General features: G+C 33.6%; 1 pseudogene; it reads right to left on the bottom strand.

The window, feature by feature from the left end:
* Positions 1-850: 850 nt before the first annotated feature.
* LOC149425210 (uncharacterized) lies at positions 851-1455 on the bottom strand (annotated as a pseudogene).
* Positions 1456-17334: the final 15879 nt, after the last annotated feature.

Raw genomic sequence — 17334 nt, 5'->3', positions numbered from 1 at the left:
GGCATTATGACAATAAATTATGTAACTGTTTATACATGTTATATTCAGCATGCCATAAAAAATGCACATTGGCCACCGATTAGTTTTTCTGCTGCATGACATTACCGCTCACATTTGATCAAATGTATCTACCCCACCTTTCGTGCTATTATAAAATTCAACCATTCGTGGTTTCGGGGTTCACCGTCTTCTGCTGTCTTCCTCATCACAGGAAGATAGCAGGTAAACCATTTTTGATAGTTTAGGCTTGTAAGAAAGGAGCGTGAGAGGGCCATCGTAACCAAACATAGATGTATCGACGTTTCTGGATCGACTGTTCTTCATTTCTTCAGGAATTTCTTTTTTATTAGCCCGCAGTGTACCCACTATTATCAACTTATATGGCTGCTGAAGTAACTGTTTCGCTAGTGGTATAGATGTAAACCAATTATCCATGGTAATGTTCCTGTTCGTACCATGTATACTGCGAGTAAGTTCTTTTACGAAGTATTCTCCTAAAGGCAAGCCTCCCGTATCAGTTCCTTTCCCAAGATATGGCAAACCGTCGATCGTGTATCTTGTGCCGCTGTCACACATCATTTCCAACTTGAGGCCATACTTGGCGGGTTTATTTGGAATATACATCCGAAATTTACATCTGCCTCGAAACGCCAGCAGCTGCTCATCGGTGGTAACATTGGTTCCTGGCTCGTAGTTTTTTCGGCATTGACCTATGAGCTTCTCTCATATATCTCTTATAGGCGTAAATGGATCATCACGTTGTCGTTGCAACCGCAATATTTTATCATCGAATCGAAGAAATCGCAAAAGGAAGTCACATCTTTCTTTGATCATACACGACACATATCTTTTACCAGAATACTCTGTGTTGAATATTTCATCGAGGTTCAGGTGATTGTCTTTCAAAGCTGCAGTTAATACTAGAATACCGATGAGTGCTTGGACTTCTTCTTTACAAGTATCATTCTGCGTAGATGTTATTTGTCCATATGTTTCTTTTTTTATCTCAATCTCCGAATTGGTCCATTTTACAATTTCTTCTAATATCTCATTAGCCATAAATTGCTCAAATAATAACAGCGGCTCAACCATACCTTTTACAGGACGAGTTGGTCCCCTGGCAACACGTACGATATTTACTGCTGCTACTCTGCACGAAATACGCCCTTTTTTCGTAGACCAAACGTGACGATTTCGACTGCGGATATTACTTTGTGTCAAGGTCAAGATACTCGATTGATTGCCTGAGTTCTCTTCCGATAGAACAGATGGTGATTGTGCCTCCAATCGGTCATCCTCATTGTCCGATGGGTCATCTTGAACATCACTAACCACATCATCAACCTCCACATTGTCTTCTTGTTCACTGACAGATGACTCATCTGATGAATTTGTGTCCTCTTCCATCAATTAACGTTGAATATTTGCAACAGACAGCGATTTTTGCGAAGCCATAGCGAAAAAACTGCAAAAAAAAACGACAATAACAATATACCAAAAAGTCACACAAACCACCAGTCAAACAAAAAGTCACAGTCACCCTAACCATTCGTTGAAACGACGACTATGCGTGTAATATATCAAAAAATACTGCACTTACCCGCCCAACACGGCCACTCCCCGTAAGAGTTGTACGAGCACTGAGTTGGCAAGGAACGACACGATCAACCGCGCATGCGTTAAAAAAGGACAGCATATTTTGTGTCGCGTAATCGTTGAATCGACGAAGGTTTGGTTTCTAGGGTTAAGGAAGTGAAAATGAAAGTAAACAATTGTTTATAGTTTTTATAATAAAACAATTGTTTTGTTGTTATTAAAATATACGAAATATACTACAAATTTAAAATTCATCATCATTTAGTATGGACAGTAATAATAATAATAAATGTTTTATTATCTTCTTTTTTGTAACAAATAGAGATAATGATATAATAGGTGAGATTTTCATTTACATATTATTAAAATTTTGTAGTATTGATAATATGAAGTAATTATAAATATATTACACAAAGAAAAATTACTGAAAAAAAAAAAAAAAATTTAGGAATCTCTTCAAAATATTCGTAATCCAGTTAAAATGGGATTGCAGGGCCTTAATTAATGAATTTATAGATTTCTAGATAAGCTTTTAGTTCAATACTAATGTAATGTCACCAGGGTCGGCCCTAAGCCAAACGGCGTCTGATGCGAGTAAATTTTTTACGCCACTTGTCAAAACCAGTCTAGATGGGTGATCACCGTAATCAATAATATTCGGATACTTTGTATTTCTGTATGGCACGGTTTTCTTGAAAAATAATCTCATGTGCGATGTGTTATCTGTTAGGTATTATAGGACTGTTGGGTATTATCAGCTTTGCGCCTTACCAATTCGGCTCCCGGAGCGGACTGCTCCAATTGCGCCCTCATAGGGCCGGCCCTGATTGTCACAATGTCGTAAACGAGTTCATTAATTCATTTTCGAATTTCGTCATTATATATTATCAAGACAAACGCGTGTGAATGTGCATGAGACCACGTGCTTACGTATTATTACAAAATTACTAAGAGTTTATCAGGAAACGGCCTGCCATCCCGTCTTTAACCGGATTACCAATAATTTGAAGAGATTTCATTAGCAATAGGAACTCATTTTTCTCCGTGAATGTAGTGTAGTAATATCTTTGTTTTTAAGGATTGATTTTTTTCGTAAGATAAAATTGAAAATATATATGATTTCAGGTGATAATGGAAATAATATTTGTTGTCTATATGTGTTGAATTATTATCGCCAGCTTTCGTTAAAATATTGGAATATTATCTTTATAAATAATATTATCGTTAAAAAAGAGCATTTTATCAAGTGTGTACCTACTCATATATTTTATCAAGTGTGTACCTACTCATATATTTTATCAAGTGTGTACCTACTCATATATTTTATCAAGTGTGTACCTACTCATATATTTTATCAAGTGTGTACCTACTCATATATTTTTATATGTTGTGTCTTTTGAATACAACTTTGTTGCTGAGGTCATTGATTAAAAGAAGATTTAAATACAAGCAAATCCGAAACATAAAATAAGAAAACAATATTTTTGATAATTGAGTAAATTTACGTTCAATATGTAATTGATAAGATCATGGATTATTTATTATGTACATTAACGTACAATATTTAATTGATAACATCATACACAATTTATTATTATTATGTACATTTACGTACAATGTGTAATTGATAGCATAATGCACAATTTTTTTTTTTATTAGCAAATACTTTTTTATTTTACTTTTGGGAAATCCATTCTTCTCAGGTTTGTTTTAAAAATTATAGGTACCATTAGAAATAGGTGGTGAAAAATTGCATAGCTTTAGAAGATTACTTCAATTGCTAAGAATTAATCATTGGGAGCATAAATTTGTAGAATAATCATAATAATGATTGGATTTTTAATTTCGTATTTTATGGGTTTGATGGTTGCATAAGCCTTAGATCATGTTTTAGTTGTAATTTGTATTCATTTCTATAAGCCACTAGCTGCTTAACTAATATATTTTTTAACCAAATTCAAACATTCCCAAAATGCTTCTCATTTTATTGAATTCAACCTCACTATCGATTCAAAAAAATAAAGGAACAGAAAACACTATTAAAAAAGATTTGGAAAACAAAACAGGAGATATTTAGATTAGATAAATATTATAGAAATAATAAAACTGCATTTCAAAACTAACCTATAAAACACAATGTACACAGATACACAACCGTGCCTCTTGATAATATATCATTGAAGAATTAAGATAATACTAATACTAAACGGAACATGAAACAGAACAAGACACAGAAAAATAAAAAGGTAACGGTCGCAACTGGGAATGGAATAGGGGCCTCAGCACGGTAAAGCACCAAGTGAGGCCCGAATTAACAAATAATGTTTTAAAATAAAGATATTGTTTTAAAAAAAAAAATGTAAACATCTTCAATTCTGTCGATGTTTGTATAATCGGTTTTTGTCATACCTGCTAGCGATGTTTACGCACTTTATCAGCGATATTGCATAAAAAGGTGGAAGGTGGTCTATAATCAATGATTAGCGGTCGGCTGCTCAGTGCCAGTGGTCAGTGGACCAGTTGGCCTAGGATTGGAGCCTCGTCATGGTGATGATATGGAGGCAGCAGATAGTACTGACAGATGAAGTAGGTAGTAGGCGGAAGGCGGCACTTCAGGAATACAAAGCAGGTGGAGAAGGATCAAGCTCCGATAAATCCGAATATTACCTCCATTAGGATTCAGGCGGGAGACAGATGTGAGAGATAAAACGGTGTTACACCACGAAAAAAACATAATTGATTTGCCATGTCGCCATTTTCGTAAACATCCTTGTATGGTCAAGCGAATGATTCATTGCCATTGATTTATGTTCGGACAATCGTAGGTACAATCACACTAACTTGCCTATTGCGTGAATCGCCACATTACACTTAGCGTAAACATGATAATCACTCAGATCATACAAAATACAAGATGCCCGATCTCATACAGTTTACACTCAATCTACATCATTCAATAACTTCTCCACCGCTAATTTCTAAAGAAACATGAATATTTAACTAAGCATTAAACTTGTTAGTATGAAAATAAAACGCAATATGTACTAGCAAGCTTTTTCACATCGTGTTTTAATTACTGAGAATCGAGAACCAGATGATCGGGCCATAAGTATACCCTGTTTAATCCGCACGATTATTCTCCTATGACATCAGACACGATAATATAATAAATATTAATTAATAAATGCTAGGGGTGACCTCTGGATCCAGCTCGCCGCAGTAACAATATACTATTGTATTTTAATCGGCAGGAGAAATAATATTAAATCCCAAGTTTCGAGTTTTCTTTTTTGAATGCCATCGAGCTGCCGCCAAAGTTAATGTAATATTCATATCATTACCACGAACGATTACGACAGTATAAGTATGTAATGATTTTTTATGAATACCTCAACAATCTTATAGAGTAATAACTAATAACAAACAATAATAATAATGATAATAAAATAAGTAAAACATTTATCCAGAAATAACCTCAATTTGAATTAATAATAATGGGTAGCACCTCAACTCTAATTTGTGGCTTTTTCATTTTAAAATTACCATTTGATCATTCTAAAAAATAATTTTTCATAATTAGCCAATTATTATAATTTGGGAAAATATCTAGCCAAGATACAAATAGCTCCGCAATGCAATTACATAAGTGAACCGCCTTTTCATTTCACTCTCCAATGTTCTCCTTATTTTATGAACGAATTTTGATTTACATAATGTGTAACATAAATATACTACAACCATACCCACGTCGAGACGAATGTGATGATTCATTTCAGAACAATGTTTTTTTTTAGGTTCCTACCTAAGTATAAACATGTACGTATCTACACAGGGGTGGAATAAATTATTTATCTCAGCCACCGTGCAAAATTTACTCATTAGATACCAAATAATATAGGATATAGGTATACCTACAACATGAATGCATAATGAACGTACACTTGTCAAATGGGAGAAGAGTCCATTCAGTGGATGACAACGGTGGTAAAAATTCGAATCATTCCACCTGATAAAATCTGTCATAAAACAGTACGCAATCGGCATACTGCAGACGAGCTGCCGTAATGTTAGGTAATTTGGTAATTGCCGAATACAAATGGATCCATTACAAACAGCTTTGTATGTATCACACGACGCGTCTTCTTTTATTCCTATAGATCCTGGTAGAGCTGCGAGTACCAGAATGTAGCAGATTTTAGATTCGTATTCAAACCTATCTGGCACCTGACTGTCAGGCGCTTCTATCGGGAGGACTCCCGGGACATTTATTATGTCCTCGCAGTAAAGGGTGTCGGCGAGATTGATTGCTATTTATAATATGTATCCAATAACGTCCAGCGTACGAACTACTACATAATCTAGGATATCGGCAGTGAAAGGTCAAGTAGACGATTAGTATTATCGGGCGGAGACTGTTCCACGAACTAGGCAGCTAATTGTCTTTTATCGATGAGATTGCTTCCCACATTTAAACGTATTTTCACTCGGTTTTATTTATTTTATTCGTGAATACTCACACTGCCACAAAACCAGGCGGACTATGGCTAACCAAGATTGTGAACATTGTAAAGCGAAAAGAAACGGGAAAGGAGAAGAAAATGGAGTGGGTAATTTTGGAAATTATGTTGACCATTCAAATCTACTTAATAAGGACATCTAGACTAGACTTTGCTGGTATCTTTCTTGGACCATACTATAAGTATATTAGCTATCGAAATCTAGTTACTAAATCTAGGCCAATTTACTTTAAGAACATTACTTTAATTGCACAGAGAAAAATGAGTACGGCGTTTAATCAAGATTCTGTTAATATGTGACTGCAGACCATTTCCTAATAAAATACTAGTCATTCAGAATTATCTGACCACGTGTTCAAAGCAGGTGACCTTGTCTGAATAAATACAATGGACGAGATGCAAATATTATTATTTTGAAGAACACATGTTCCGACTTCCTCATAACACATTCATGCTTGATAGTTTGTTATGAATTTTGTCAACAGGCCTCCAATCCTATTTTTAACAAGACAACTAATAATTTGACTAGATTTAAAAAAAAATAACATTATTTCATTTCAGTGAGTTTTCTCTGTGTGTTTTTCACATCAAGGCATATTTATATATACTGAAAGTATTTTCCACTTAAAAAACTAGAAAAAAGTGTTACAACGAATTCAAACATTGCAAATTATAATAAAATATACCTACAGTGATGTAAATAAGCGTTATTCATTAACACTTTTATTTTACCTCCATTTTGTGAACGAAGTAGCTACATATATTCGAAATGCTTTACATAGAAATTCGAAGAAAACCTTTGAGTGAATATGAGGGTGGATGGAGATGTTTACTGTTATTGTTAATAACATTTTAATTGTTATTAAATTCACCGATCTTTTCAGAACAGTTTCTTCAGATAAACCGTTCTTGCAAAACCACACAATGAAAATTAATTCATTTTTGATTTTCGGAAAGGAATAATTCGGGGAAATACGATGACTCAAAATCCAATACAGTTGGTCCTTACACGACCTTACCGTTGTATAATAAAAAGTAAAATATTCTATAGAGGTCTGATACAAATCTACGGTATATTATTTTAGGCACGAACTATTTGGATTGAAATTCGGATTATGATTTTATCTAAATTATACATCACTATCATATGATTTTAATGGGCAAACGTTTATTAGATTACTTTGAGGTCTGGCACGAATGCCTTAAAATTGCCAACATTGTTACGATAAAGGTTGTTTTAATAAACATTATCAGTGATAGTCGATACTCGCTATCAGCTATACTCATTTGACAGTTGACATCGAGAAAAATTATTGTCAAAATTGACATCACATTTTTTTTATTAATCGTAACTGGCTAGCTATCCAATTAAAATTGACAGTTTAGATCGGCTAAAATATTGATTATTTAGCGAGTCCACTTCCTATAATCTCAGCCGGAAATTTAAATTGATGGCTAATTTTTAATGAACGGAGACAGATGTAAACTAAATAATTTATTCATATCACGACTTAAGTCAAATAGTTGATTTGTAAAAAAATAATTTGTAAAAACCTAAAATAATTATTTGATAACCATAAAGCTATAAATAGAGGTGCTACTGAGTACTAATATCATCTCGTCGAAACTTGTTCCACTTGCGTGTGCGGTGCGCGTACACTGGAATCGGTAGTTTTAGTTAAGGCGTTGGGAGAGTTGGAGATCTAAAATTGGAACCTATTTTTTCGTTTTATTTCTCATCTAATTATAATACATCAATGTTGTATGTTGTTTTCCGAAACGAACTCGTTTTGTTTTTACGTTTCAAAGCGACAAACAGCTCACTATGCCATAGATAAAATAATATGTTGCCATCGTAGTATAAAAATTATCGATATAACGCAGCTCCGGGCGTAATAGCGATACTGATAAATCAAAGCCGACAGCTTAGTTAGTTTGTCGTATCATATCGATTCTGCTTACCTTGTTGTCGCTAAAGCCGTTCTAAGTGGTAATACATCTACACTTTAACATATCAGTACCCACTTAATTGTATCGAATGTGTAAGATTTGCGAACTCCTGGGGAGGAACCCAACTATTTAATATGAACGCGCGCGCCTGACGTCGCGCCGCTAGTAGCTATAGCAGTATCCACAGGTATTCTCAGGTGGCTTCGATGGCAGGCTCAGTCGCCAGTCTGCTGCTTTATGTAACAACACTACATCACGAGTCCCGGGTTCAGCAGACACCTCGCGATATGTATTACCAAACCTCACGCATCGAGACTGGGAAAAGTCATCCATAACGGTTACGGGCACGTCGGTCGTGCTACTGGCTTTTGTATGCAGATTGGGCGGTCGGTGTTTGGCTGCGACTGTGTTGGATACGATTGTTTCCCCGTTTAAGATCTTCGAACTCTCATTAATGACGCTCGTAAACTCAGATCACCTTTAATTGATGAAATTATTGATATTCTGTGAATTTGCTTCGAATTTAAGTGTCATTTTCAAAATTGCATGCTAAATTCAAAACGTCAGAACTAATTGTACTCATAGTAACTTGACTAACCTAGGTAGTTCCACTTTTAAAACTGGCCTACAAAAGTAATGCTGCCTTCTCACCTGAATTATCCTGAGTGTCTATGGTCAATTAGTCAATTTATAGAACGAAAATTGAAGTCAATTCAAATATGGGTTTTTATTCGATAGTAATTAGTAACGCCTGTTCGCACTGATCTATTTCTATAAAATATATCCTATGTGAAAATGTATTACGGATATGTAGGTACCTACAACAATTCATTTATTGTTCTTGTCTGGAGTTTGAAAAGATTTGATTCGCCAAGACTTCCATTGGTTCCAATTTAGAAAATTTCACGCTAGTGTAAACGTGCGTACTCCTCAAAGGAAATTATTTTATAGATAAATAGTTGGTAAACTTTATACAACACCGTTTAGTGCTTTAATCAGGGGCGCTATAAGATGTTGGTTATTGTTTATTGTAGGTATGTAAGGTAAATAGTCTCTTCTAAAAAAGTGGGGTTCTAAATCACCTCTAAAGTTCCGAAGCCAGTTTCTGCCCACAAACTAAATGGGAAGTCAATCCAAAAAAACGCCAAGCGTTGGATGATCTTTCCCCATACTCGATGCAATTTAAAATTCTTACGGTCAAAATAAACAATGTTGATTAATTTCTGGGTAATAAACCGTGATGCGCTTCATCATCACTATAAAGCAGAAATACTGGTTTCTTGAAAAATCAAAACACTCTGATGGTGAGCTCGGCCATTTTGAATTTTGCTCAGTTCTTTAAGTCTGGAATTTGGTTATTTTATTTGTTCCAATTTCTCCAACTATTTAATAAAAAATTGGGTACTAGCACCAACTAACACTACATTCGACTAGAGCGAACTCAAATTACAACCAAAAATGCATTTGGCTTTGAGTTCGAGGTTTGAGGGTTTAGATTCCTGAAATTCGCAAATTCAACCAAAAATAATTAAAAATTAAAATCGCCCGTATACCGACCAAGTGGCAATTCTGTAAAATATTCTTCAGAAAGTATCACTTATTCTGATTGTATAATATAATTAAGTGCGCATGACATTAGTGAAACTGTCACGTCCCGATAGTGACATGATTTGCGAAAACTGACCAGCGAAATTTAACAACGCTGCCGGAATACCCACGAAACCAGTGCCGTATTAAACATAGGGCGAAGTAGGTAATTATTACGTAATTGTAAAAAGCATTCACTTTGTGGCTCATCATAATTTATAATAAAAACACATAAATTTGTTTTTGACCACGATAGTTTTATTTTCAATCAAAGTGTTTTTTTATTTTCACTCAAAGTGTTTCGAGTGAAAATAAAACTATGTGTTTTTATTATAGGTAATTATTATCTATAGGCCCGATTCCTTCAGAGGCCTGGCAAGAATGGATCAAAAAATGATGTTTACAAATAAAACACCCCGAATTTAGAATTTCTACCGACACATAACATACTTTCTTTAAACAATTTTAGTTTTTGAGCTCCATCGATCTATTTGAGAAGTACCTATCCATAAATGAAATCAAATTGCAATCAATCAGTGTCCCCCAGCGTTCTCCAAAATGGAGCCCGCTTGAGGTACCTATCCATAAATTAACTTGCAATCAGTCAGTCTTCCCCAGCTGTTTCCAAACTAAAGCCCGCTGGAAGTACCTATCTATAAATGCCCAATTATTATATACCTAGATACTATAATACAGGTATGAATTCAACATATGTGTAGGTTGTTCAGGGCTGACATGCGCGCAAGAACAAGTCCCCGCGTTAACTATAGACATTTTTTACATTTAAAAATACAGCATCAGGTTACTTTTTTATTTATCCTTACAATTTTCACCTTTCGGTGATCGAAAGAGTTAACGTATTTTATTCCCCTGAAAATATATTTTATTACCGGTTTTAGTCTATTTGACCCTCAATATATTTTCGTTGTTTTTCGAATTTTTGTAACAAGTTCATGCCCACTTTAAAATATTATTATAATCCTTAGATATGATTCGATTTAACGACCAAATGTGTTTTAGTGATTTATCGCATTGCGCTTCCACCTTCTCTGCAACACGGCATAGTACCCCAGAAATAAATTATTACATGGAGAAAACTTACTGATATTAAATATTGTTAATTTATTAAAAATCTGGTCAAATTATTCATGTTTCTGTTAAAAATGGGACTGGAGGCCTATAATGAATGATTTTACAAAATTCATAACAAATTATCAGTAAAGCACGATGTTTGAAGAAATTCGGAACACATGTTTTTAAAAATAGTCATATTTTCACATCTCGTCCAATATATTTATTCGAACTTGTTCAATTCTGAATGACTAATGTTTTATTTAAGTCACATTTTTAACAGATAAAATTAATTTTAATGAGTTTGGGTTAGGTGTAGAAATATATACCTATACGATTGTCTAAATTAAGATCATAGACCGGGGCATCCACTTGCCTTAATCCAGCACTGGGCGGAACAATGGCGATATTCACACCATTGCGCATTGTTGAGATAAAGCAAGCAGTTACCGGATGCTGACACGTCTCATACAATAATAAGGTGTTAGATACGGATATCATATAGCTGCTAGCTGCTCCATACAGCAGCACCAGTTGAAACAATATATTCTAATTGACCTTCGATTATTCACTGTTTATTGCACAAAATACCCACGTAATGCTGATGTGAAGTTAAGTCACGAGTCACGACTCTGTCTAACCTAATAGACTTTATTAAATCTTTATTCTGGTACTTTTGTCTGATAACACGTTTAATTGCTAGAATATCTCGCAGGTTTGGTCAACGGGGCGATCGGGAACCGATTGTAAGTGGATGGCTGACGTATTCTTTTCTGTGTTTAACGAGAAATATGTTAAGACGAAAAATATAATCGAAAATGATAAAAAAAAATTACTGTGCCGTCGTACTCACGATAACATTGTGTATATGCCCCTCAATCTTACGCAACCTAACCTACCCTAACCCACTAGATAGGATAGAACCAGTGTCAAAATCGGTAGAAAATTGGGGGGAAAATAAGAGAAAGTAAGGTTAGGTTAACTTGATGGGCATACACAAATTGGCATGTCGAATTGTCGATATAGATACGCTAAATTAGCAGCTTTGTGTATTTATTAATCTTAAGTTAGCTCACATCGTCGGTTTACTGAAAGTTTTAGAAAGATAGATGTGTATTAATTATTTTTGTATTTTGTTTATAACTTATAATTTTTAAGTTTATATATATATTATTTTGAAAATATTATATATCTTAAAATATTTTAAATTTGTACATTTTAAATTACAAACAAAACATAAATATTTGAGGTGGACATACTTTCTTATTTTCTTTTTAAAATTAGTCATATTTTTAATCTCAATAATTATATTCGTGATTTTGTTATAAAATTGGACCGCCTGGTACAACTGGTATTTTGCTTCAGTAATATATACTCGATCCTGCGAGAGATCGTGCGTGACGTCATCGTTCTAGTATATTCTGTCTTTTTCGTTTTCAAACAAGTCGCGTGAGAAGGAAGAGGACAAACGTCGATGACGTCCGTACGAGCTCTTGCTGGGATAAGTTTAGGTACCTACTTAATATAATTAATATTATAATATTATTTGATTGTATGCATGTAATTGTATAAATATGCCTATGAGTGTGTGTATGTTGTGTGCCTATTATATTAATATTGTGAAATTTACATGCTGACAAAATGCTTTGGCATTTTAGCGGGAGCTTATAATTAAGAATTAAAAAATTAAATTAAAATTTTTCAAAAGACCGATATCCAATAAAATGACGTTTCATATTATATGCACATTATATTACACGCATAATGTAAAATGTTTTGTTGATAGGTAGCAGGTGAATATGTTTTATTTTAAAAGTTGGTCACCCCTAAACAATATGATTATAGTATAGAGAAAAAAGACGAATGTTGGGAAAAATCTAAAGATTCTTAATGCATTACCATATATAATGAAATAACGTTAATTTTACCAGTTCTTTTAATTCAATATCGAAACTACACAGCACATTTAATAAAGTAATAAGTTTCATTGGACATAAATCTTGTTTTTTGCCTTTATAGGTATTATTATTATATTAATAGGTATTACTTGATTTGAAAATGTATAAAAACGTCGCAGTTATACCCAAGTTCGTTATTCGCATTGCAAAAATTTTGCTTTAGTATTTTCTTAGTTATTGTTAGTATCTAAAAAGATTTTTTTTTTAATGTTAGCTCCACACAGAAGGCTGTGAGGAAAAAAATCCCTTGGGTCCAATGTCGCCTTTGGGGATGCTGTGTGGAGGGTCGTTTTAGGGAAAGGAAGGAGAGGAAGTTCTGGGAAGGAAATAGATATGAGGGGTGGGTAGGAATATGGGATCAATATGTCCAGGGGTGACGGACGTATGAATCCATCGCTCTAAGATGCAAGGCGATGGACGAAAGAGAGTCCGGCTGGAGAGGTCAAAAGGTCTCCTCAATCCGGGCCACCACGCAGTAGGTGGGCAAAAGCATCTGCCGCCAAGACCTAGACAAACCCTACTCCACGAACCTGGGCACCCCTGCTAAGTCATCAACGTAGCAAACCACTTGGTGTGACCTATGACAGTGGTGTTGTTTATCCAATAAATGGTTCCCAAATTTATTTAATACATGCATATTTCGACCTAATTTGTTAATGATTTCCATTTTTATTCTTAAACTTTATGCAAAGACGATATCACTTATTGTTTGTAACTTGTGACTTCTATTGAAATTTGATCAACGTCATGAAACCGCTGCGAGTGAATTTTTTGTATTATTATGATAGTGAATTAATGAATAATCACCGCCTGAAAGCCTCGCCTTGTCTGAGTTTTGCCGACAGATAGCAATTACCCAAGTGAACAGGTGTTGGTGAGGTATCGCAGTGTGTGTTGGATTCGTTGGATTCAGAGGTAGACACCTTGTACACCTGTACAGTGTACACTATACACACTGTACACTATACTCCTAACCACGAGTACAATGATAATAAGACTTGCATAGCTTAGCATGCCAATAATAATTGTCTTAACGTTTACGGTAAGTCGTCGCGTGAGTGGAAAACTAAGTTATCTGGAAATATAAAGAAAGGAGGATCTGATCTTTTGCAGGGTCCTGCCCATCTGGAAGATGGTAGATATTATCTATTTTCCTGGCAAAACGAAAGTCTTGCCATTACCTAACTTTTCTTATGTTTTTTTCACACCACACGATAGTCACACTCCAAAGAGCCAGTGAGTTCATGACACCCTTAATTGGTTGGCGACTGTTGTAGGGTGAAAGGAAGTGACGTAAGATAAGAGAAATGGAAGTGAAAAAAAAGAATGTCTTGCAGCTATTTCAGGCAGATTCTATTATGAAAGGTCCGCCAATGCGATTTTAATAGAAATTCCCCTCTCCGGAACGATGTGCAATAATTTATATCTATAACTTTTAATTTCAAAATATGAAAATCCCATTTAAAGGTAATAATTTTTCTTGCACTTTGCAAAGTGGTTTTAATTACGCGACCTTTGATAAGATTGTCCAGATTCCGTGATCGAACCGGATCTGTCACGCAGGTCATATTTGTGCTGGATATTTGGACCTTACAAAAGTCTTTATTCTAACTGGGTTTCGGTAGTTTTCTGAAACTGGGATCCTTGGACCCTCGGCCAAAGCTTTTATTGTTCTACAACGGATCTCATCGTGTTTTTTTTCAAATCGAAACAAATTAAAAGCGTGGGAATAAAGTATTTTTTTCATCGAAACTGCAATGATGCGGAACCTTGTTCAAGCGTTACTTATTGCAAGTATTTGGTCAAAATCTAGTCCTCAGATAATCCTATATCCAGGTTCTGCCAACCTATTTATTTCATTTTTAAAATGCTATTATTATTATCACTGTTTATTATTTTTAATATAAAGACTATGAAAGGTTACGACTAACCTGACAAGGATTAAAAAGGATAAGGATTAAACACTTTGGACCACTCGGCCACAAATCCGAATGTAATAACTCATCTTACAACTGCCACTTTAATTATCAATTCTACCGAAAAGTAGAGTTTTATTTATGAATTATATCAACTTAAAATCTGTAATTTTGAGGAATTATGTGCAGGGAGTATTTTTAAGTAGAGAAATGGGTCTTGAACCCAGATCTATAGGAGAAAGAAAACATTACTTTCTCGCAGTAAATGTGGATACTTTCCACGTTTCCTTCAACAACTTTAAGCACGAAGTATCTTGCAACTTTTTTTACTATATGTACCTACATCTACCCTTTTTTCGTAAATTGTCTATGTTAACTATATTTTTTTTCCTTTATTCGTAAAATATATTTGTATACAGTTTTTTACATGCTTTTCGACTACCACGCTAGACACATGTCCGTATTATAGTAGTCGAAATTTGTATATAATTATATACATGTTCATTTGTTTATATATTATTTTGTTAAATGCAATGTATTTGTAAAATAGGAACTACTTTAACTGGTTTTCTAGTTAAGTAGATTTCACAAGAATAAACCAACCGTATTGCAAACTGTTGATTTTAATGAGATAAAATAAATATAAATGGGCAAATAAACAAATGACTTTAATTGTTGATTTAATGAAAAATAAAGATAAATTAATTAAGTGTTTTTAAAAGAAATTTTAAACAGAATTTAAATGAAAAAAAAATAAAGCAAATGAACTTAATTTAGTGATGTCAGGCATTCTTTAAAATAATTCCTTCCCTTAATAAATAACCAATTCTGAATATATAATATTAGGTACATGATCACATACAGTAAAGGAGTTGAAGAAGGTGAAACTTGTAAAAATAAAAATAAAAATAAAGTTGGATACAAATAAAAATAATAGATAGTAGAAGTAAAAATAAGAATAATCGCATCAGCGTAATATAAAGTTTTTGTTGAAAGTTTAGAGATAAAATTTTTACTCGAGAAATATGAAAAAATAAGAACAGTTTTAAGATGTAAGGCATTCTTTATAATATTTCCTTCCCTGAGCAAATAACCAGTTCTGTACACTAATGGCATAAAGTAAAATATCTTAATCAGTAAGTTGAACATTTTAGGCGCTATATAAGAGAACTATATTTTTATCGCTTTTGCGATGTAAAGGTTTTTGTACTGTTTTTGCAAAATAAATAAAATCCGATAGGCGGATGAGCACCAGAACGCTAGTTTCAATGTTCCAGTTCACCTTTATCTTTAACATCAACTTTATTACGGATACAATAAACACATCACCTACCGTTTATGATCTAAAAACTGCAATCCATCTGTTTACATAGGGGAATCCATCAAACGGAATTAATGTTTTTTCAGATGAAAGAAATATATAAATATATTATTATGCATCAATATTATAGGGACATCGAGTTCATAAATTAGTTATGCATCAATACATAAATATATTATAGATTCCTAGAACCTTTCCACCTTCTATAATAGTTGTATTAAAACACATTAATGGATGTAATTAACAGATCATATACGTTTTGCATCTGATTTAATCCAAGAACAAGACCTTGAATGAGAGAAAATGTGCAGCCAGCAACAAACAAAGCCGTTTTATAAAACACGAAAAACGAATTAATCAACCAAGCGTATCTTAATTTATCTAAAACAAACAAAAACCGCAACAAAGTATGCTTCTACAATTTTTTCTCGAAAAATAAATGTTAGCAGTGTTTTTACTATTTTAAATTAAAAAAATAGTGAATTGTTTTTTTAATCCTTCCAAAGTGGGATAAATTGCCACCTTATGTGATTGTTTTCAGTAAATGGTTATGTTCATCTTCAAATTTGTTGGTCTTCGGATAATAAAATAGTATCACAAGAAATAGTTGATCTTTCAATAATAAGATAGTGTCACAAGAAATCATTATCCAGCATAAAAATATTTATGATCAAGTTATTTGTACCAACCCATTCTAAAAACATACTTCGCTTATTTATTGCATTAATATATGCAAGGTCACCGGAAACTCGTAGTACAAGCGGGAAACTGGTGAATCTACATAACGTAGAGATTTTTTTTGTAAATATTGTCCGTTTTTTTCGGCATATAAAGAGTTAAAAAAAACTTCCGTAGCTGACCTCTACGCTTCAACATATTTAAAAACTGACTAACCCCGTAGCCTAATTTTAATTTTTAAATCCAATATCAGATTCGATTAACTCGAAAACGAAAGATTAAATGAAATTACAAAATCGATCCGAATGTGAGGAAGATTCACCAGTGTCCCGTTTGTACTACGTGTTTCTGGACAACGTTTCTCGACATGACCTTTTAATATATAGGTATTTCATGCATATTATTAATGTTTTTGCCAGTTTTCTGATATATTTTTGGTGCCTAATCAAAACAATAGATAATTAATAAATAAATTTAGACTTAGAAATAATTTTTAATGACCATTTAAATGTAGACGAAGTGCAAATGTAAAAGTTTTTGCCACAATGATAACAATGAATATTCCTAATATATTGAAAATGCAAATCTTAACGAATGAATTGATAGGTTTACTGATATTTTTTTTGCTAAAATACGAATGTATTATCACCATATCAGAACAAGTGTTCATTAAATCCTAATATATTCGCATTTCGTCATTATATATTATCAAAGCAAATGCAGATGCATGAACACGTTTT

The sequence above is a fragment of the Hesperophylax consimilis genome, chromosome 3 (genome assembly GCF_061612785.1).
Source record: "Hesperophylax consimilis isolate HC1 chromosome 3, BYU_Hcon_1.0, whole genome shotgun sequence".
NCBI classification, from domain to species: domain Eukaryota; kingdom Metazoa; phylum Arthropoda; class Insecta; order Trichoptera; family Limnephilidae; genus Hesperophylax; species Hesperophylax consimilis.
The sequence above is the reverse complement of the archived record's forward strand: the minus strand, read 5'-3'. Positions and strand labels throughout refer to the sequence as shown.